This window comes from Giraffa tippelskirchi, chromosome 2, assembly GCF_054371585.1.
Source record: "Giraffa tippelskirchi isolate mGirTip1 chromosome 2, T2T-mGirTip1v1.2.pri, whole genome shotgun sequence".
In the NCBI taxonomy this organism is placed as follows: Eukaryota; Metazoa; Chordata; class Mammalia; order Artiodactyla; family Giraffidae; genus Giraffa; species Giraffa tippelskirchi.
The window spans coordinates 196,409,038-196,431,652 of NC_137276.1; the positions used below are offsets into that span (position 1 = coordinate 196,409,038).

The 22,615-nt window shown below is 38.2% G+C and overlaps 1 protein-coding gene across 6 annotated transcripts in view; it reads right to left on the reverse strand.

Annotated features, from left to right (window-relative positions):
- The window catches only part of HTR1F (5-hydroxytryptamine receptor 1F), a 125,056-nt gene that overhangs the window by 7,105 nt on the left and 95,336 nt on the right, over positions 1–22,615 (reverse strand). For 2 of the 6 annotated variants that reach the window (XR_014071470.1, XR_014071480.1), the window contains exon 2: positions 1,774–1,971. The exons of 3 other annotated variants lie outside the window; for them this stretch is intronic. The gene's annotated coding sequence lies outside the window, so the exon portion shown is untranslated. Of the gene's footprint in view, positions 1–1,773; positions 1,972–22,615 lie in introns of those variants that run through there. One more of the 6 variants, XM_081550946.1, reaches the window with a different exon arrangement.

Here is a 22,615-nt window from a genome sequence, read left to right on the forward strand (position 1 = left end):
TTAGTGGTTGGGGCATAGACTTGGATTACTGTGATGAGGGCATTATAGAGGTATGTATAAAGTGTCCTAGAAATACTGGTGAGGAGGAACTAGTCATACCATGATGAAACACTGGAAATCTCCCCAGGCTGAGGGAAAAGTATGAGCAAAAATCAGAGTATGAGCAAAATAGATGCAGGATGTATTCAGACATGTGAATTAGTTGAATGTGGATACTGAAAGGGTATATTAGAACCAAGCCTGGAAGTTAGGGATGATAGTTAACTAAGGAAGAAAATAAAAGGGCTGGCAAGATATGATAAGGACACTGGATTTTCTTTTATATGTAATCAGAATATTTCAAAATGTTTAAGAAGGTAAGTGACAGGAGAAACTATGTTTGGGCAGAGTGAGGTGCACAGGTAGGGTGATAGGGCTTGGTGAGAGTGGAGCACCTATTCTAGGGAGGAGGCATAATCAAGATTACAGAGCACTCTTCTAACTTTCTTGAGGCTTCCAATTTCTAAGTCAAAGATCTCTCAGTAAATGTCACATTGGACTTGAAAATATGTGGGTTATTTTCAAATATCTTTTGATATTGATTTCTAACATAAATCCACAGGCGTAAGAACACAGGCTCTGTATGATTTCAATATGTTTAGACCATCAAATTTTTACACCTGGTCTTATGTCCCTGAATATGTTCTGTTGTCTCCTAGTTTCTAGTCTAATTGGTTCATAGTGCTTTTCAGGTCTACTATATCCTTCTACTTCTCTGTATATTCCTTGTATTAATTTTTGAGAGTTTAATATTGAAACTCCAACTAAAAAAATCTTAATTTATCAACTTAAAAAATAATGTACAGTGAAACTATATGCAACCTTGTTCTATAATTTTCCAAGTCTCCTGTAAATGTGTCATCATATTTTCATAATTAAAAAAAAACATTTTAAAGGCAAAAAATTAAAAAAAGAGAGTTGAGAGCCCCCCCAAAAAAGATTATAGAACACTCTTAAGAATGTATTGTAGCTGAAATTAGGACTTTTATAAGGTCATTGGCATAAAATTGTCCTAGGTTTTGGTTATCCTCCATCAGTGATTCGCAACGATGAAATATATATCTCAGAGAAAAAATAAGTTGACTTAGGATCTGGATCAGGAATTGGGATGCAAACTCTGGTCAAAGGCCAAGGGAAGATGTTAGTGACAATGCTAGATCAATGCTAGTTACAGAAAAGACAAGACTAGAGAGGGCAATTCTGCACAGAAACAGATCAGGGTCTTAATAAATTTGAAGAGTAGGTTTAAAGCAGGCTCAGGTAATGTGCAAGGATGAGAGAAAAGGAGAGATTGCAGTTACTTTCAAAGCCTGAGACTGCAGAGTTTCAAAACGTAAGAAGTGATTCCAAGGCTAGGATATGGAAATAGTAAGAACTGCTCTAACTCTTTCAGACCAGTAAAGACTTGCTTACAGAGAGCCCTGTGGATCTGATTTTTACAAAAGCTTTACAGCACTTCTAAAGTCAATGAAACATTACACACATATATGTGTATAAATTTTCTCTTCTATATTTCTTTATCACGGCCTGCTGGATTTGATCTCTAAGTCTCTTGAATTTTGGCCCTGATATACTCTGCTCAGATTTGTCAGCTCAGCTTCCTTCTTGGCATGAATACTCACTCCTTCCCCACCACATCTTGCTTCAACTCAAATCTGCCCATATTCAACTTGGGTGATATACCTGCGAATTCCCAGATGTCTGGCCTAGTCTGACTCTTAGTCGGTACATTACCTTTTCTTTTTTTGTCTGCTGGATCCAATTACTCCTGTTTCTTTCATATTCAAAATACATTCACCTTCTTTCCTGGTCTCCCAAAACTCACAATCATGGCACCAGTCTCGAAGTCCATAATCTCATGTTTTACATGAGGTCAAGAAGCAGATGAGGCTCCTTGAGGCCACAGTGCCTCTTGATTCAGAGACCTATGAACTAAAAAGACAAGTTATCTGTTCCCCAATCCCCAATATAATGGTAAGTCGATGACGGCAACAGACATCCCTTTTCAAAAAGATGAGGAAACTGGTGGCTCATAGTGGCCACTGATCTGAAATTCACCCAGAGAAGTCAGAGTACTCTACACTGAGGGTTAGAAATGCACCTTCATTAGGCCCACTTGGGCTCTCTAATTCAATTCCCTAGTCCACTGTACTCTGTGGACCTTGAATCCCCTCTCTGAGCTCTTAACTCTCTTCTCAGAAAAGTCCTTTCTTTTCTATGAGAAAGTCTGGATTTACAGTTAAATAGACTTCTCGGCTTGCTTTCTGCCTATAGAAAATCTTTTCATTTCTATCTCTTTCCCCTTTGATCCAAGTTACTATTAAATTTCGTATTTCCCTATGAATCTGCCCAGAAGTCACTACAAGCCCCAACATGCCACATAATATTTTTCAAGACATTCTTCTCTGTACCTTGCACAGAGTGTGAGGGCTGTGGGATGACACTTAAGATTCTTAAGGTCTTGCTGTCTAGTGCTACTATGGAAATCTCTCTTAAACCTTTTGGAGCCTTAAGAAAGGAGTTTATAGTCAGATCCTTGCTCTGCTTTACCCTTAAGCCATTTTTACTTTGAGAATCATTTGCTACCCAGAGATGTCAGTGATAGGAAATAGCTTTGTTTTCTTCTCTGCAAGCCCAGGCTCTTACATATTTCTTCTAAATTTTGCTTGCAAACTTTAATTTCTCTCTTTATTTCTACACTATATTATATACAGCTAAGAAACTGTCAATTGCCACTTTAAACATTCTGCCTGGAAATCCTCTTGGGCATATGGACAAGTTCATGAATCACATTTTATCTTTCCTGGAGACTACACATCTACAAATTGTTTTGCTTGTTGCCCTTTTTCTAGAGTCTAAAACAGTTTCATCACCTCCACTAAAAGTTTGTTTGCTAACAGTCTCCTCACTCTTTTTTCAGTCTCTGCCTGCCAGCTGATCCCAAAGCCAATGTCATGTGTATCAATGCAGAGTTCATAAGAATGAATTGCCCTGGATTGTTGTCAATCTTGTATCGCTATAGCTCCCAATCCCTGAAATGTAGAGAAATAGGGAACTACATTTCCCAGAATCACCTTCTTTAAGGAGTCTGATTTTGGAGTTGGGTAACAAGAGGAATTCCCGCAAGGTTTGGGAGGCAGAAGAAGAGGGGAGTTCATGATTCTCTGACGGTGGCTGCAGCCAGATGAATGTGCAGATACTGACAGCAGCTTCTGTGTGCTCTTGGAAATAGTCATTGGGAATTTTGTGATATTTTTGAGATCTAACAAGTTTCCAACGAAGCCTTTGAGAACTACCTACTTGGCGGCTTTAGGCTAAGGTGCTTCACTGTCTGCTTCTTTAACTGTATTGAATTAAGATTTGACTTCCCTGACCTTTTCCCCTTAGCTTTCCCAACATTAATGTAAACCCCAATTTCTTCATTAAATTCCTTTGTTCTAGGAATATTTTGAGTGACTCTATTTCCCTGATCAGTTCTAGACTGATGCAAGCAGTTATTTTGCTAAGTGGTTATTGAAAACTAATAACTAAAGCAGCTTTAACCAAATCTTTAAAAATATTAAGAATATTTTCATTAAAACCATTAATGAAAGCAAATTTAACCAAATCTTAAAAATATTTAGAAAGAAGAGAGGAATTCTGATACTAAATTAAATTTATATATTTACACATTTCAAGGTTAGAATGATTCAGGCTATTGTTTTCATGAGACACCTGCTTGTCAGTCTGCTACAACTGGAGAAATAGTTAAATTAAAATTCCAACAATGAAAATCCTGCACTATATTCAGTGGACTCTGAAACTAGCTTAGACGCACCTGCTGTAGAAGAGGAAGCAAAGATGTGCACAAATTCAGTATGCTGTACTGGTTCCTTTGTTGCTGAAACCTAAAGAGGAAGAAAGTTGAGTATGTGTGGGAGTGAAGGACAGGTGGGGACATACAGGAAGATTCCGGTTGTGAAAGCAGTAAGAACTCATGTTTATTACTGAGACTGACTCTTCAGTTTATTGAAGTTGGTATTGTGAATAAAACCCACAAGTCCTAGAGTTAAACAGAATATCACTTAAAGGCTGTCTTTCCTACTAATTTATTAGTGTGAGCTTAGGAGAACTGTTTCAACTTTCAGAAACTTAGTTTTAATACCTGCAAAATGAAGATAATAAAAGTGAAACTTTATAAAGTGTTTTTGAAGATTAAGTAGAAATCCCTTAGGTGCCTGGCACCTAATAAACTCAGTGTTTATATTTGTCAACTGTAGTAGGGGTCTAGAAACTTCTACATTTAGAATGATTAGAGAAACCATGAAATGATCTAACAGGGTAAAAAGTATTATTTTTATTTTTACCTCAGTATACATCTTATAGTGTCTAATACGAAGTTTGTTTTCTAATTTCACTAAAGGAAGGTGGTGTGGAAGGAAACAATGTACAATCACCATGAATGAGGAGTTATGTACTCTCTCAATATTTGAGTTAAAATAAAAAAAGAGTAATATGTTAGCAGGTTGGAGAAGAAAGTTTTGAAAGAACATGTTTATGATCTTCTCTCCTCTGGCCTAGCAGTTCCTCTCCTTGAGTACTCAGTATAAGGGTAAAAAGTTCACTCCACAGTGACAATGGATACAATAATATCTTATGTAAGTGGTTGTCACCAGGAACTAGATAAAGAATATGAAAATTCTGTACCCTTACTGGAAAGTTACTGAAAAATTGAGTTTTAGCTATATGCTAGATGTGAAGAATATTTTTAAAAAATTATTTCTCAAGTTAGTTATGTTAGGTAGTTAAATAGGAAAAAAGAGTCCAGAATGGAGGTGGCTAAAAGACAAGGAAGGGGAAAGCCCGTGAAAATAGAACAAAGAAGGTCTGAGGACAGGAGTGAGGACCTCAGGTAGAACAAACAGCACTCCTGGCTAGCCCAATTTACATAGGGCAGGTCCAGGGGGAGGAAGAAACATATAAAAAGAGGAGCCAAAGGGCCAGGGGTCTCTCTCTCTCTTCTCTTTGTGTCTTTTGGGTCTGCATGCCCTCACGTGTCAAGGATGTATTTTCCTTTATTTTCTAAATAAAACTGAGCTGTAACTCGGAGCTGTAACACTGGCCCACCTGAGGGCTGTAATGCTGGTCCGTTGCTTCAAATTTTTGTTGTGACAAGACAAAACCGAGGGAATTACACACTCCCTCAACAGTTAATTATTAACAACTTGGTAAATATTTTAATCTAGATTTTTTATTCTTGGTCTAGAATAAAATATTGGATTGGACAAATTCTATTTCAAAATTTGGGACAACAATATCTAAGTGTATCTAAACAAATAAAAATGTAATGATAAATTATTTGGAAAAAAAAATCACATGCTTAGGATGTGTTAAAACTCAATGGAAGCTATTATTATAAGGTTAAAAGAGATCTAATTTTAGTAATGATGTTTGATTTAGCAATGTCCATTTTTATCGATGAATAATAACTAGTTCACCAAGCTAAGTTGGCAAGATTTAAGCAATTTCAAGCACAACAATCTCACTCTCTCTCTCTCTCTTTTTTTTTTCGCTTTTTGTTGTTGTCTTAACCAGCTTTTAAAAAGCATTAGACTGTTACTTATACTTTATGCAAATGGAACTAATGGAACTAAAAAATTTTTTTTCACTTGATCACAATATATGAGCTTCCCATTTTATTTGCCTTTTGTAAATATGTTAAACTGGAAGTATTTCTCTTCCTCTTCTTTCATCTTTAATCCATGTTTTCTCCTTGGGCTCCTTCACTTAAGCTTTATAAAGTACTACTTTACTTCTGCTAAGTTTAATGAGTACCAGCTAATTAACTGAATCTCATAAATAAAATAATTTTTATTGACATTTATTAGGCACCACTGGCTTGGTAGGATAGGTACATGAAGCAGAAATCTTGTAACATAGTGTGAGTGCTTAATTGCCGTCAGCTGAAATTAGATAGTTGATTTGTCATATTTAATTAATGATATTATAGAATGTTCAGCATTGAAACACAAGGCAGATGTTATACACCCATGATCTGAAGCACTGCTCAAATGCAATCTGGTCTTCCAGTCTGCTGGTTAACCAAGGCTATCAATACTAATTAAAATATGAAAAAAACCCTTAACTTTAAAATTTGGATAAGACAGGTGGTATTAAGACATACTTAGCCTAAACATCCACTGGTTTTATTTAAATACAAAGGACAAAGTAGTCACAGTTTTAAATAAGAAGGGTATCTTTTTATTTTTTCAAATTTAGTTGTATTTACTTAATGCTGTAGAATATAATATCTTGTTTTTCACTCTTTTGCACAGTAAATCATCTTAGACTGCCAAGGTACAAACTGAAGCCGAGTAAGGTTTAGACAGTAATTCATCTCCACGATAATTATGGGAAATCTGTCTACATCTGAATGACAAGAAAGAATTACTCATGTACTTTGGCTTAACATGTTTTTCCTTCTGAGATACTGAAATTCTACTATCAAAGAATTTTTCTCTTCTTCAAGATTTAAAATAGATTTTTGGTTATTTTTTTTTTTTCAACCATGCCTTGGGGGCATTCGGAATCTCAGTCCCCTGATCAGAGATCCAACCTGCATCCCCTGTACTGGGAAGCACACAGTCACTGCCAGGGAAATCCCTCTTCAAGATTTTTAAGCTAGATTTTTATAACTTAAAAACAAGTTCTCATTCAGTAGTTTCAATTACCTCTACCCTTTTAAAATCTTAGTGACTACTATATTAGTAGCTATTATAATCTCTAGATTAAAAGTATTTTAATATATGTATCTGTTTGGAATACCAGATGACCTCACCTGCCTCCTGAGAAATCTGTATGCAGGTCAAGAAGCAACAGTTAAAACTGGACATGGAGCAACGGACTGGTTCCAAATCAGGAAAGGAGTACATCAAGGCTGTATTTTGTCACCCTGCTTATTTAACTTATATGCAGAGTACATCATGAGAAATGCTGGGCTGGATGAAGCACAAGCTGGAATCAAGATTGCTGGGAGAAATATCAATAACCTCAGATATGCAGATGACATCACCCTTATGGCAGAAAGTGAAGAACTAAAGAGCCCCTTGATGAAAGTGATAGAGAAGAGGGAAAAAGTTGGCTTAAAGCTCAACATTCAGAAAACTAAGATCATGGCATCTGGTCCCATCACTTCATGGCAAATAGATGGGGAAACAGTGGAAACAGTGACAGACTTTATTTTTGGGGGCTCCAAAATCAGTGCAGATGGTGACTGCAGCCATGAAATTAAAAGATGCTTTCTCCTTGGAAGAAAAGTTATGGCCAACCAGGACAGAGTATTAAAAAGCATAGACGTTACTTTGCCAACAAAGGTCCATCTAGTCAAAGCTATGGTTTTCCCAGTAGTTGTGCATGGATGTGAGAGTTGGACTATAAAAAAAGCTGAGAGCCAAAGAATTGATGCTTTTGAACTGTGGTGTTGGAGAAGACTCTTGAGAGTCCATGGACTGTAACAGGAGATCCAACCAGTCCATCCTAAAGGAAATCAGTCCTGAATATTCATTGGAAGGACTGATGCTGAAGCTGAAACTGCAGTACTTTGGCCACCTGATGCGAAGGACTGACTCATCTGAAAAGACCCTGATGCTGGGAAAGATTGAAGGCGGGAGGAAAAGGTGGCGATAGAGGATGAGATGGTTGGATGGCATCACTGATGTGATGGACATGAGTTGGAGTCAACTCTGGGAGTTGGTGATGGAGAAGGAGGTCTGGCATGCTGCAGTCCATGGGGTTGCAAAGATTTGGACATGACTGAGTGACTGAACTGAGCTGAATATATGTATCTGAGACTGATAATAATAAAGTCATGTTTTTTAGAGAAAACTATTAAAAATTATAAACAATGTTTTGATATTTTAAAAATGACATGGTTAAACAATGATGATTTATGTTACCTATTGTGATTTGGGACTTCCGTATAGCTCAGATGGTAAAAAATCTGCCTGCAATGCAGGAGACCCTGCGTGGAGTTGTGGGTCCAATCCCTGGATCAGGAAGATCCCCTGGAAGAGGGCATGGCAACCCACTCCATGGACAGAGGAGCCTGGCAGGTTACAGTCCATAGGGCTGCAAAGAGCTGAACACAACTAAGGGACTAGTATCCACATTGTGAGTTAGCATAGAACAAATCTAAAGTGTCAACTGAATAGAATAACAAAATATCAGAGAACTCAATGGTTGAACTTCCTGATTTGTTTCCTAAGTTTTGAGCATGAATCAATAAATATTTATCAAGAAACACAGCATGTGTTAGGTTCTAAAGGTGATACATATGCATAAAAGATGCAATTCATGCCATCGAGAAGTATATGGAGAATCACATGGACACAGGAGCCTGGTGGGTTATAGTCCATGTGGTCACAAAGAGTTGGACACAACTGAAGTGACTTAGCAAGCCTGCCCAGAGAAAAGAGATATACACCTATTTAGCAAATGTTTATTTAGTTTCAGCACTATAGTTGGCACTCTAGATATAAAAATGAATATGTCTTAAAACATTTTCTCAAAAGGTTCACTCTCAGATTATATGAATCAGTGTACTATGACAGTACATTATAGTAGTCACTAAAACCAAAACTTCCAAACCTTTTCTTTCTATAATAGTAAGGCTGTTAACAGCCATAATTGTTGGCTAATCTATAATAAAAAATATCAAAATGTTTCTGTACCAGTCAGTAAATAAAATATTAAAACTATACTAAGCAGTAAATCGAATATACATTCTAAAATAATTTCGCTGGTTCAAGTCAATCAAGAAAACTATTGAAAAACTGTCTTCTTCTTTTACATAGAATTGACATTAGAGATCTTGAATATGGAAAAATCTTGGGCAGAATTTTGAACACAATTGCTATCGGTTCAGCAGAGGTTGAAGGAGGATTTGGCATGATGAACAATATTGCTACTGTTAAGAAATCTTTTCCAGTCTATGAGTTCTGCAAAGATGTTGCCCACTGGTGCCACTGAGGTGGGTAACAAGGTGTGGATATGGTTTCTGCATGGCAGCTGGTTTCCTTGGTTACGTGCTGGGGAGACAGAGGTGATAGCAGGGGCAGTTACTGCCCTGCTCCTCTAGAGCTGTCCAGCATGCTGAGGTGGCATTGTCGTCACCGAGACCGGTCTCTGGGTCCAGGTCATGTGGGAACCTGACATCTAGGTTCGTCCCTGACCGTGATGCCCAGGCAGAATGCCTAGCAGTATTGATTATGGTTCCCTTACCCACACCACATCTTTTTAATTAGTCTCTTTGTTAATAAATCCTTTTTGAATTATCCTAATTTGAATATGCCATCTATTTCCTGTTAGGAACCTGACTGATAATAAAATTCATAACTCCCTGACAATGACTGTAAGTAACAACAATTAGTTCAGTAGTGGGCATGTCTCCAACAACAAGTGAATCCAGACAAGGAAGTTTCCAGTAGGGAGAATTTTTTTTTTTAGTTTTATTTTTCCACTGGATATACGTATTTAAGCTTGGATCTCTTGAAATGCCTTTGCCACCACATGAAGCCTGAGAATGAAGCCAATACTTATAACCTGAAATGTACTACATTTACATGCATTTAGTAAGTGTACAAGAAAGAAGCCATGATTATTCATACAAGTTTATCATAGTTCTGTCTGAGACTCAGGGACAGAGAAGCCCTTACACTGGAATTTAAATTTAATAAGACTTGAAGATCAAGTTCATTAGGTCAACAGATGGTTGAGGAGTATGCTTCAAAGAAGGGTTTTTGGGAGAAGAAATATCAGGAAGAATATGGTACGAAAATAACTTGCATGGGTATTACAGTTGAGGCTGAAAAGTCAGACAGGAAGTAAAACCTTCATATACCACAACCCTGGAGGCCATGGAGAGCCACTGGAGAATATGAAGCAGGACATGCAAAGAATAGAGGCAACGATAGGAGATCATTAGGTATTTTAGGTGACAGATAGTGAGTCTCTAGCCAAGGAATGAAATAGAAGGCTGGAGAGAGATAAATCGTTTTTTAATATACGACAAAATGTGGCAGTTTATTTTGGTTTGGGAGGAGGGGAAGCTTGAAGAAGAAGAAGAGGGGTTAGCGTTAGAGTGACTGCTGTGTTCTGTGATGGGCAGCCGGTTGAACGATGATGCTATAATACATGTGACAGGAACACAGGAAAAGGAGGTTTGAGGGACATAGAAAAGGATAGGATCATGGTGAAAGTAATAGTTAAAACACACTGAGGCAACATATGAGACAGCCTATATGAATTCGTCTAGAGGCAGACCTGGATTGGAAATTTAATTTATAATTCACACATTATTAGTTGAAATCCTGTGTGTCTATAAAATCACCAGGGATTGGTAAAGACAACACATCAAAGAATGAATGGAAGGTGAAGAAAGGGAAAAAGTTAGTGTGAAGTAAGGAAAACATAAAATTTAGAAATTTATGAAAGGCAAAAGATATTTGGACACTTCAAGTTAAGAAATGTAATTTTTTTAACATAAAAATATTTTGATATATTTATGTAGCAAAGAAGGAAGCTAAAGCTCTCAGGCAAAGTAAAAAGTTTAACTGGCATTTGTTTTTTATGTCTTTCCTTATTAAAATATAAGCTATATAAGAGGAGAGAGACTTTAATCCCTGGGTCTGGGACAAAATTTGTCTCATAGAGTAGCTCTAAAAATATTTGATGAATGAAAAATACTCTGTGTTAATTGAGAGTGAGGAAAAGCATGCACTCTTACACACTGCTGATATAAACTGGTCCAACCCCATGTAGACAATATGGAAATAATATTTGATACAATCATTCTAAAAATTTATCCTAATATAAATAATAAATATCTAAGAATTTTCCATCTGTGAGAAATATGTACATCAATACAGATAAATTATGTACATCCTTCAGAGAACACAGAAGCTCTTTATATTCTGATATGAAAAGATTTCTAAAATATATTTTAAAGTCACAAACCAGAGTGTAGAAAAGTAAGGATAGTATGTTACTATTTCTGTAACATAAAGAACATTTATGAATACACTTGCTTATTTGTACATAGAATAACTCTGGAAGATACACAAGCAACTGGTAACTGCTGTAATGAAAACAGAAGTATTTTCTCCCTTAACTACTGCTGAAGATTGAAATGGAAACTACAATTGTTGATAGCCCCAAACAGTGGTCGTCCACAAATTCCTTTGTGATCAGTGACACTCCCATAGTTTAGAAAAAAACAACAGAGAGACTCTATCCTTTAGTCTGTTACTTTGTTTGTTATCAAGTACTTGGGTATTGGCACTATGTAGAGACATCCTTCAGAACACATGTGCTATCTTTCTTATTCAAATACTTACATAATCTGTACACTATCAAAAATGTCTTTGCTCCAGTATTTTTGAAGGAAATATAAAAACTGATGGTGACAACTGTGGTTGTCTTCAGGGAATACAAATGTGTGTCTAGTGAAACAGGGTTTGGAAAGAGATTCTAAAATTTTTATTTATTCTTAAATATTTATTACCTGTTTTATAAGAATGTGATAAAAAACTAAACAATCTAAAACTAAAAACAATTTTATTGAGCACATTAACTTGTGTCAAACACTTTCCTAAGTACTTTGTCTGTGTGGTGTTATTTGAGACCAGGAGGAAGGAGATAAACAAAAGGGAAAAGTCTGCAGCTAGTGAACATGTGAGCTTGTATGTATTGGGGGAGGGGGTGGAAATGGCAGAGACTTGGAGGTTTTTTTCTTTGAATAAGAGACTGTCATCTGTTGAGTGGGAGGAGGCAGGGATCATGAAGACTAAGATGAACATTTGGCATGGTTGCTATAGAGAATAGGAATGGAGGTGATCAAAGGCAGATAAAAGAATTCTGTGTATTGTTTAAAGCTGCATAGGCATCAATCTTTATTACAGCGCTGTTTTTCTTCAGAGATGCTCAGTGGCTCTGGTATAAAAGTGGGAAATAAACACTGTTAGATTATATATCTTGTTGTGAGAGAATGATAAAGTAGCAAGGGAGTAGAGAGTTGGGAATACTAGTAGAAAAGTTATTGTTTAGTTGCTTCAGTTGTATCCCACTCTTGGAGACTCCAAGGACTGCAGCCAGCAGGCTCCTCTGTCCATGGGACTCCCCAGGCAAGAATACTACAGTGGGTTGCCATTTCCTTCCCCAGAGGATGTTCCCGAACCAGGAATCAAAGCCGGGTCTTCTGCACTGCTAGTAGGTTCTTTACCGCTGAACTACCGGGGAAACACTTAGTAGAAAAGTAGCTAAAATCAAATGTTAAATGAAGACACCAAAAGGGAACTTCGATTCTCCCATAGCCTGTGGTTTCTGTTGCTCAGCACACAGTCTCAGAAGGTAGGCTTCCATAGTGAAATTCTTTCAGAAAGGCTCCAGCTAGCTCCGAGGGGCCCTCACCCACTCGGGGAAACAGCTGCAAACACCCTGCACATCTCTCGCTTTTCCTCCAGCGCACGGATTCTCCAGTGCCATCCCAGGCCCACAGCAGCAGCAGCAGCAGCAGCTGGGAACCTTTTGAAATGCAAATTTTTGTTCCTTCCCTGACACTGAATCAGAAACTTTGTGAGTCGAGTCCAGGGATTTGTGCATTAACAAACCCTGGGGAGAATTCTGATGCTAACAAACCTCCAGAGGATTCTGATACAGGTTCAAGTAAGCCCAGCTGCTTTAGCCTGAAATAGCCTAACCTGAGACAAGCACTTGGTTAAATATAATAATTCTATCGCTTCCTTCAAGTCTGAGCAAAACTCCTACTACTCTACTTAATATTTCAACCCACCTTTACCTCTCTTCCTCTTTATGGTACCCCCTCCCTCATCTTCCTAATCTGCTTTAATTTTTCTTTTGTTCCTTATCAATTATAATCTTTGTTATTATATACTTATTTGTTATGAAAGTTTTTGTCTATCTCTACCCACAAAGATGTAATTGATTTGAGTATGGGCATCTTTGTTTTGTTCACTGATATATTCCAAGTTCCCAGAACAAGTGCCTGATGTCTAGTACTTCAGTTCAGTTCAGGCGCTCAGTCATATCCGAATCTTTGCAACCCCAGGGACTGCCACATGCCAGGTTTCCCTTTCCCTGTCCATCACCAACTCCCAGAGCTTGCTCAAACTCATGTCCATCAAGTTGGTGATACAATCCAACCATCTCATCCTCTGTTGTCCCCTTCTTCTCCCACCTTCAATCTTTCCCAGCATCAAGGTCTTTTCCCAATGAGTCAGTTCTTCGTATCAGGTGGCCAAAGTATTTAACTTATACCATTTCTTCAGCTTCAGCATTTGTCCTTCCAATGAATATTCAGGACTGATTTCCTTTAGGATTGACTGGTTTGATCTTCTTGCAGTCCAAGGGACTTTCATGAGTCTTCTCCAACACCACAGTTCAAAAGCATCAATTCTTAGGAACTCTACTTTCTTTATGGTCCAGCTCTCCATACACGACTACTGGAAAAACTGTAGCTTTGATTAGACAGACCTTAATCAGCAAACTAATATCTATGCTTTTTAATATGCTGTCTAGGTTTGTCATAGCTTTTCTTCCAAGGAGCAAGTGGCTTTTAATTTCATGGCTGCAGTCACCATCTGCAGTGATTTTGGAGCCCCCCAAAATAAAGTCTCTCACTGTTTCCATTGTTTCCCCATCTATTTGTCATGAAGTGATGGGACCAGATGCCATGATCTTAGCTTTCTGAATGTTGAGTATTAAGACAACTTTTTCACTCTCCTCTTTCACTTACATGAAGAGGCCCTTTAGTTCCTCTTTGCTTTCTACCATAAGGGTGGTGGTCATCTGTATATCTGAGGTTATTGATATTTCTCCCAGCAAACTTGATTCCAGCCTGTGCTTCATCCATCCTGGCATTTCGCATGATGTAGTCTGGATATAAGTTAAATGAACAGGGAGACAATATACAGCCTTGATGTACTCCTTTCCAATTTGGAACCAGTCTGTTGTTACATGTCCGGTTCTAACTGTTGCTTCTTGACCTGCATACAGATTTCTCAGGAGGCAGGCAATGTGGTCTGGTATTCCAATCTCTTTAAGAATGTTTGTTGTGATCCACACAGTCAAAGGCTTTGGCGTAGTCAACAAAACAGAAGTAGACGATTTTCTGGAATTTTCTTGCTTTTTCTATGGTCCAGTGGATGTTGCCAATCTGATCTCTGGTTCCTCTGCCTTTTCTAAATTCAGCTTGAACATCTGGAAATTGTCAGTTCATGCACTGTTGAAGCCTAGCTTGGAGAATTTTGAGCACTGCTTTGCTACCGTGTGAGATGAGTGCAACTCTGCAGTAGTTTGAACATTGTTTGGCATTGCCTTTCTTTGGGATTGGAATGGAAACTGACCTTTTCCAGTCCTGTGGCCACTGCTGAGTTTTCCAAATTTGCTGGCATATTGAGTGCAACACTTTCACACCATCATCTTTTAGGATTTGAAATAGCTCAGCTGGAATTCCATCACCTCCACTAGCTTTGCTCATAGTGATGCTTCCTAAGGCCCACTTGACTTTATATTCCAGGATGTCTGGCTCTAGGTGAGTTATCACACCATCGTGGTTATCTGGGTCATGAAGATCTTTTTTGTATAGTCTTCTGTGTGTTTTGCCACCTCTTCTTAATATCTTCTGCTTCTTTTAGGTCCATACCATTTTTGTCCTTTATTGTGCCCATCTTTGCATGAAATGGTCCTTTGGTATCTCTAATTTTCTTGAAGAGATCTCTAGTCTTTCCCATTCTATTGTTTTCCTCTATTTCTTTGCATTGATCACTGAGGAAGGCTTTCTTATCTCTCCATGCTATTCTTGGGAACTCTGCATTCAGATGGATATATCTTTCCTTTTCTCCTTTGCTTTTCACTTCTCTTCTTTTCTCAGATATTGTAAAGCCTCTCAGACAACCATTTAGGCTTTTTAAATTTCTTTTTCTTGGGATGGCTTTGATCACTGCCTTCTGTACAATGTCATAAACCTCCATAGTTCCTCACGCACTCTGTCTGTCAGATCTAATCCCTTGAATGTATTTGTCACTTTGACTGTATAACTGTAAGGGATTTGTTTTAGGTCATACCTGAATGGTCTAGTGGTTTTCCCTACTTTCTTCAATTTAAGTCTGAATTTTGCAACAAGGAGTTCATGATCTGAGCCACATTCAGCTCCCAGTCTTGTTTTTGCTGATGTATACAGCTTCTCTATCTTCGGGGGCAAAGAATATAATCAATCTGATTTTGGTATTGACCATCTGGTGATGTCCATGTGTAGAGTTGTCTCTTGTGTTGCTGGAAGACGGCTGTTTGCTATGATCAGCGCATTCTATTGGCAAAACTCTGTTAGCCTGCATGCCAGGCCTCCTTGTCCTTCATCATCTTCCAGAGCTTGCTCAAACTCATGTCCATTGAGTTCGTGATGCCATCCAACCATCTCATCCTCTGTCGTCTCCTTCTCTTGCCCTCAAGCTTTCCTTGCATCAGGGTCTTTTCCAGTGAGTCAGCTCCTCACATCAGGTGGCCAAAGTATTGTAGCTTCAGCTTCAGCATGCATCCTTTCAATGAATATTCAGGGTTGATTTCCTTTAGGATTGGTATGATCTCCTTGCTATACAAGAGACTCGCAAGAGTTTTCTCCAGCACCACAATTTGAAAGCATCAGTTCTTCAGCACTTAGCCTTCTTTATTGTCCAGCACTCACATTCATATGTGACTACTGGAAAAACCATAGCTTTGACTACAGGGACCTTTGTTGCCAAAGTGATGTCTCTGCTTTTTAATATACTGGCTAGATTTGTCATAGAAATCAGAATCTTTAATTTTTATTACATATTACATGGTCTTCTTGCTTGGCTTTTACAGTTCATTATTTATGTTGAGGCAAAATGAGCATTTAAAAGCATGACTAGATGATTTTATTCTGCTCTTCAGAATTCAATGACTTTTCATCATACTTAGAATAAATTCTAAATCTTTAACCATGCCCTTCAAGACCTTTCAAGAACTGGTCCTTGTCTATCTTTTCTGTCTTCTATGGCATCACTCTCCTATACTCACTATTCTTGTAGTGACACAGGCCTTCTTAGTTTGGCTACTTCTTAAATTCAAACTCTCTTCTAAATTAGGGCCTTTGCACTGGCTGATCCCTCTGCTTGGAAGATTCTCTCTTTGAGAACTTGCTCTTGTTCTCATTTTCAGACTCTATCTACTATTTTTCTTCATAGTATTTATCACTACTGGAAATTCCTATATTTCCTGCTTGTATGTGATATGCTTCCCCCACTAGAATTTAAGGTTTATAAAGTAAGGATTTAGACTTTCTGACTCAATGTAGTAACTTCAATGCAAGGAACAATATCTAATATGTAAGTTTTCAATAAATTCTTTGACATTTTATTGCATGCTTCCCAGGTGCCAGGCTGTGTATCGGTAGCACAATTTTAATATAAAAAATTTAGTCTCTGCCCTTAAGAAAACTTCAGAGTATGAAAAACAAGAAAAAGAGCCAAATTTTCATTGTTGTAAGCGTTATATAAGAGCAAAGTGTAAGAGCTTCTATGGGCTATACAGTAGGTCCTTGTTTGCCTATTTTATATATAGCAGTTTGTATATATCAATCTAAAACTTCGTTACTTGTACTGTATATAGGAGTTTTCAACATCAATAAATTATGTAGATAATTCTGAAAGCTAACTTCACAAAATAATAAAATGTATAGGAGTTATTGTATTTGAAAGATTTCCTAGCCCTGTCAAATCAGTCATCATTTTATGAGTTTTAAAAAGCAATAACATAATCTAATTAATCAATAACTATTTATTTTATTCTTAGTAACTAATGAAATTGTTTTTTTGCCATTTGGGTTGAGTCAGTTGAGTCATCAACTTAAAATTAAGGCATTTACCACTTTTTGTCAGATGTCACTTGTCAATAAAATGATAAAATTACATTGTAAAAGATGTCCATGTGACAGACCATTATTTTTCTATCAAAGCTTAAGTTTAACATGCAGTAGAAATCAAACACCATATTTAGCAATCAATTTTCTCCTTTGGAAGGAAAAAGCTCACAAAAGTGGAAGAAAGATTGATTTAGGAGTTAATTATGCAACAGTTCTGATACCTCTCTTGGTGTTCTACTCTGTTTAGGAAAAGGAAAGACATAATATGAAGTCCCTAAAAGGCATTTTAGTAAAGAAGGTGTAAGGTCATCTGAGATGCAGAGGCACTAATATGGCTTTAACCTGGGTAGGGAAAGACTTAGTCATTAACCTTTTGGCGCTAACTTTAATAATAACTCATGGACACATGGATATTCGTTGCTTTGATCTCTCCTGGCTAATTTTCTATTGCACAAGTCATCTAAAATAAGTGTTTTGTCAGTATAGTCCTTGACATTTGTGTTAATTCTGTAATGCTTGCTTTTCTTGTATTACTCGTAGGGAATGTTGCCACTTATTCTCCTAAAGATAGCATTATTATCTGGTATCCTTGGAATATGTCTATTTTTTTTTTTTTGGAATATGTCTATTGACTTTAGTTTTAAGAAGGCAGCACATGATCAAAATGTGTTTTTATCTTATACAGAAGGTACAGAATGAAATGGCAGCCTCTCCTAAGTCTTCCCTTGGTTTTATAAGATCCAGCTCAATCTTACCATTTTCACTCTCCTATGTAATGATTTGACATTACTCCTTTGGGCTGAAGTTCATTTTTTTATATATACATATATATGAAAAAATAAGTGAAAGTTCCAAAAATAATAGGAAATATCTATTAAACAGCTTTTGGAACATGTTTTTAAAGATCATATGATGTAGCACATTATTTGCAAGGAAACATATGCCACTAATTCAAAGAGTTCATGCAAATTCATGTTACCTGGAGTAACCTCAATTTATGAAGGACATGTCCATTTATTTAAAAAAAAGAAAGAAAAATTGAATAAGCCAGCTTGATGAAAAGGGACCATTAGTACAAGTGACTTTATACCACATGAGGGCTACTCAGGGGAATGAAGAGGGATATGGAAAGGAGATTCTCTTACTTTTCTTCCAGATTTAAGTAGTCTGTCTCATCGGCATTTTTCTTTGCTCTTTCTTGTCTCTGCTTGCATGTCAACCAACATGAGATCCTTGCTACAGTGCTGGATAACCTTTCCATTCAAGTCCGGCTTCACCCAGCAGTTAATGGACACAGTATCTCCCTACCCTATTGATAAATTCTGAGAAGTTTGAATCAATTTCAGAGCAAGGTGTTTGGGTGACTATGTTGACAGAGCTGGCATCAGATCCTTGCTGAAAATCCACTAATCCCCACCTCTATTGAAAGTGAAAGTGAATGTCACTCAGGTGTGTCTGACTCTTTGCGACTCCATGGACTATCAGTTCAGTTCAGTCCACTCGCTCAATCGTGTCCGACTCATCAAGACCACATGGGCCACAGCATGCCAGGCCTCATGTCCAGCACCAACTCCTGGACTCTACTCAATCTCATCTCCATTGAGTCGGTGATGCCATCCAACCATCTCATCCTCTGTTGTACCCTTTTCCTCCCGCCTTCAATCTTTCCCAGGATCAGGGTCTTTTCAAATGAGTCAGTCCTTCGCATCAAGTGGCCAAACTATTGGAGTTTCAGCCCCAACATCAGTCCTTCCGATGAACGCTCAGGACAGATCTCCTTTAGAATGGACTGGTTGGATCTCCTTGAAGTCCAAGGGACTCTCAAGAGTCTTCTCCAACACTACAGTTCATAAGCATCAATTCTTTGGCACTCAGCTTTCTTGATAGTCCAACTCTCACGTCCATACATGACTACTGGAAAAACCATAGCTTTAATGAGACAGACCTTTGTTGGCAAAGTAATGTCTCTGCTTTTTGATATGCTGTATAGGTGGGTCATAACTTTCCTTCCAAGGAGTAAGCATATTTTAATTTCATGGCTGCAATCACCATCTGCAGTGATTTTGGAGCCCCCAAAATAAAGTCAGCTACTGTCTCCACTGTTTCCCCATCTATGTGCCATGAAGTGATGGGACCAGATGCCATGATCTTAGTGTTCTGAATGTTGAGTTTTAAGCCAACTTTTTCACTCTCCTCTTTCACTTTCATCAAGAGGCTCTTTAGTTCTTCTTTACTTTCTGCCATAAAGGTGGTGTCATCTGCATATCTGAGGTTATTGATATTTCTCCTGGCAATCTTGATTCCAGCTTGTGCTTCATTCAGCCCAGCGTTTCTCATGATGTACTCTGCATATAAGTTAAATAGGCAGGATGACAATATACAGCCTTGACGGACTTCTTTCCCTATTTGGAACCAATCTGTTGTTCCACATCCAGTTCTAACTGTTGCTTCTTGATCTCCATACAGATTTCTAAAGAGGTAGGTCAGATGGTCTGGTATTCCCATCTCTTGAAAAATTTTCCACAGTTTGTTGTGATCCACACAATCAAAGGCTTTGGCATAGTCAATAAAGCAGAAATAGATGTTTTTCGGGAACTCTCTCACTTTTTTGATGATCCAGCAGATGTTGACAATTTGATCTCTGGTTCCTCTGCCTTTTCTAAAACCAGCTTGAACATCTGGAAGTTCACGGTTCACGTATTGCTGAAGCCTGGCTTGGAGAATTTTGAGCATTACTTTAGTAGTGTATGAGATGAGTGCAATTGTGTGGTAGTTTGAGCATTATTTGGCATTGCCTTTCTTTGGGATTAGAATGAAAACTGATCTTTTCCAGTCCTGTGGCCACTGCTGAGTTTTCCAAATTTGCTGGCATATTGAGTGCAGCACTTTCACAGCATCATCTTTCAGGATTTGAAATAGCTCAACTGGAATTCCATCATCTCCACTAGCTTTGTTCTTAGTGATGCTTCCTAAGGCCCACTTGACTTTATATTCCAGGATGTCTGGCTCTGTGTGAGTGATCACACCATTGTGATTATCTGGGTCATGAAGATCTTTTTTGTACAGTTCTTCTGTGTATTCTTGCCACTTCTTCTTAATATCTTCTGCTTCTGTTAGGTCCATATCATTTTTGTCCTTTATTGAGCTCATCTTTGCATAAAATTTTCCCTTGGTATCTCTAATTTTCTTGAAGAGATTTCTAGTCTTTCCCATTCTATTGTTTTCCTCTATTTCTTTGCACTGTTCACTGAGGAAAGCTTTCTTATCTCTCCTTGCTATTCTTTGGAACTCTGCATTCAAATAGGTATATCTTTCCTTTTCTCCTTTGCTTTTCACTTCTCTTTTCATAGCTATTTGTAAAGCCTCCTAAGACAGCCATTTTAATTTTTTGCATTTCTTTTTCTTGGGGATGGTCTTGACCCCTGTCTCTTGTAAAATGTCATGAACCTCCGTCCATAGTTCATCAGGCACTCTGTCTATCAGATCTAGTCCCTTAAATCTATTTCTCACTTCCACTGTATAACTATAAGGGATTGATTTAGGTCATACCTGAATGGTCTAGTGGTTTTCCCTACTTTCTTCAATTTAAGTCTGAATTAACCATGGACTACAATGTATGGAATGCTCCTGGCCAGAATACTGGGGTGGGTAGCTGTTCTCTTCTCCAGGGGATCTTCCCAACTCAGGGACCAAACCCAGGTCTCCTGCATTGCAGGTGGATTCTTTACCAGCTGAGCTGCCAGGGAAGTCCTCCATTAGGAGTTAACATAAATCTTTATCCTAGTCCCAAAGTCGAGAGATAAGAAAGGAAGATAGAGGAAGAGAAAAACGAAAGCCAGAGAGAACTAGATGGAATTAAATTGGTGAGAAATATAACCTCCAAGAGACACTGGGTCTCATTATGCACTGATTTTATCACATTAGTGCTTTAATGATACATCCACAGAAGTTATGACTGGAAGTCAAGGACCAAAAACGGGTAACACGAGAGTGCCACCCCACTCCCTTGGAAAGCCTTGGCCCTTCCCCGGTAGTCTAAAGCCCATGTCTCCCTTTCATTAGCCTCATTCCTCCTCCCTTTGTATTCACTCTTTAAAATCAAATTCCTCTTGATTTTTGGGCCAGAAGTTGATATGTGAACTACACTACGGCTTCTCCACTCTTCGGCCATTAAATAAAGCTTTGACTTTGTTATTTGGCTACAGAAACCGTAAAGGAAAAACATCTTTTTCTTCTGAGGCAGAGGACCTTGGCTAAGGTTAGGGACTGAGCTGGGGTCAATGTAACATATTCAATAACACTGAAGAATTATATATTACTCCATCTTAATGATATTTGCTGGTATGATTATGTCAGGATAAAGAAATAACATCAGAACTTTAAGAGTGACTTACTTTGATCTGATGTATAATCAGCTGAAGATGAGCGTATTGTGTATGGGTAAGAGATATCAATATACTGCATTTTTATACTCTCATGAAAGTGAAAATTGTTAGTCACTCAGTCGTGTCCAACTCTTTGTGACCCCATGAATTGTAGCCCCTCAGGCTCCTCTCTCCATGGAATTTTCCAGGCAAGACTACTGGAGTGGGTTGCCATTTGCTTCTCCAGGGGTCTTCCTGACCCAGGGATCCAACCCCGTTCTCCCACACTGCAGGCAGATTCTTTACCGTCTGAGCCATCAGGGAAGCCCTTTATACTCTAACAGTTGTGGACAATTTTATGGCATTTTAATTCCTACTTGCTATTAGAAGATCCTTGAAAGAGACTGAATACCTGGGCATTCTTCTCAGGCAGGGTGAAAACTAGATTAGATGAGTGTACCTGATGGCTGTATTTTGGGGAAGTGGTACAGATGCTTCCCCAGTCTTTTTGAAATGTAGTTAATTCTTCTTTTCTAGGTCACTTTGTATTTGTAGGACTGTTATCAAGGCAGTCCCAGAGGAAATTACTCTAATTAAAAGGTTTGTTTATAGTGCATGGCTTTTTGCCTACCCTTTCTCTTGCTTCTTTGAAAAGAATTAATCTATTGATAAATCTTCAAGTAGAAGTGGATAAGTTAGTAGAAAATTGTGAAAATTGTGTTCCACTATGCAGTCAATTTTACAGGAAAAGAACCTCAAAGGACTTGTGTGGGTTTTGGGGAAAAATAAATTGGTTTGAGTTTTGGATCCTGCTGCAGAGGAAAAGGAAGGCCAAGAAACTGGCCTGGACTGGAGAAAGGGCACGTCACTAAACAGAAGAAAGATGCATTTAATTCCTTAGTATTAATCTCTGGATGTTTAAGGAGCTCCTGAAAGTGAAAGTGTTAGTCGTTCAGTCGTGTCCAAGTCTTTGCGACCTCGTGGACTGTAGCCTGCCAGGCTCCTCTGTCCATGGAATTCTCCAGCAGGAATACTGCAGTGGGTTGCCATTCCCTTCTGCAGGGGATCTTCCCAATCCAGGGATTGAACCCAGATCTCCTGCATTGCAGGCAGATTCTTTACCATCTGAGCCACTAGGGAAGGCCAAACCAAGCCCATAATGAGCTCCTATCAAGTATGAAGTCCAGTGCTCCGGTCTATGGAAAAGAGCTAATTGCTTTCAAAGAGTTTACAACTCAGCTGGAATAAAACTGCACACATATTGCTAGATAGGTTT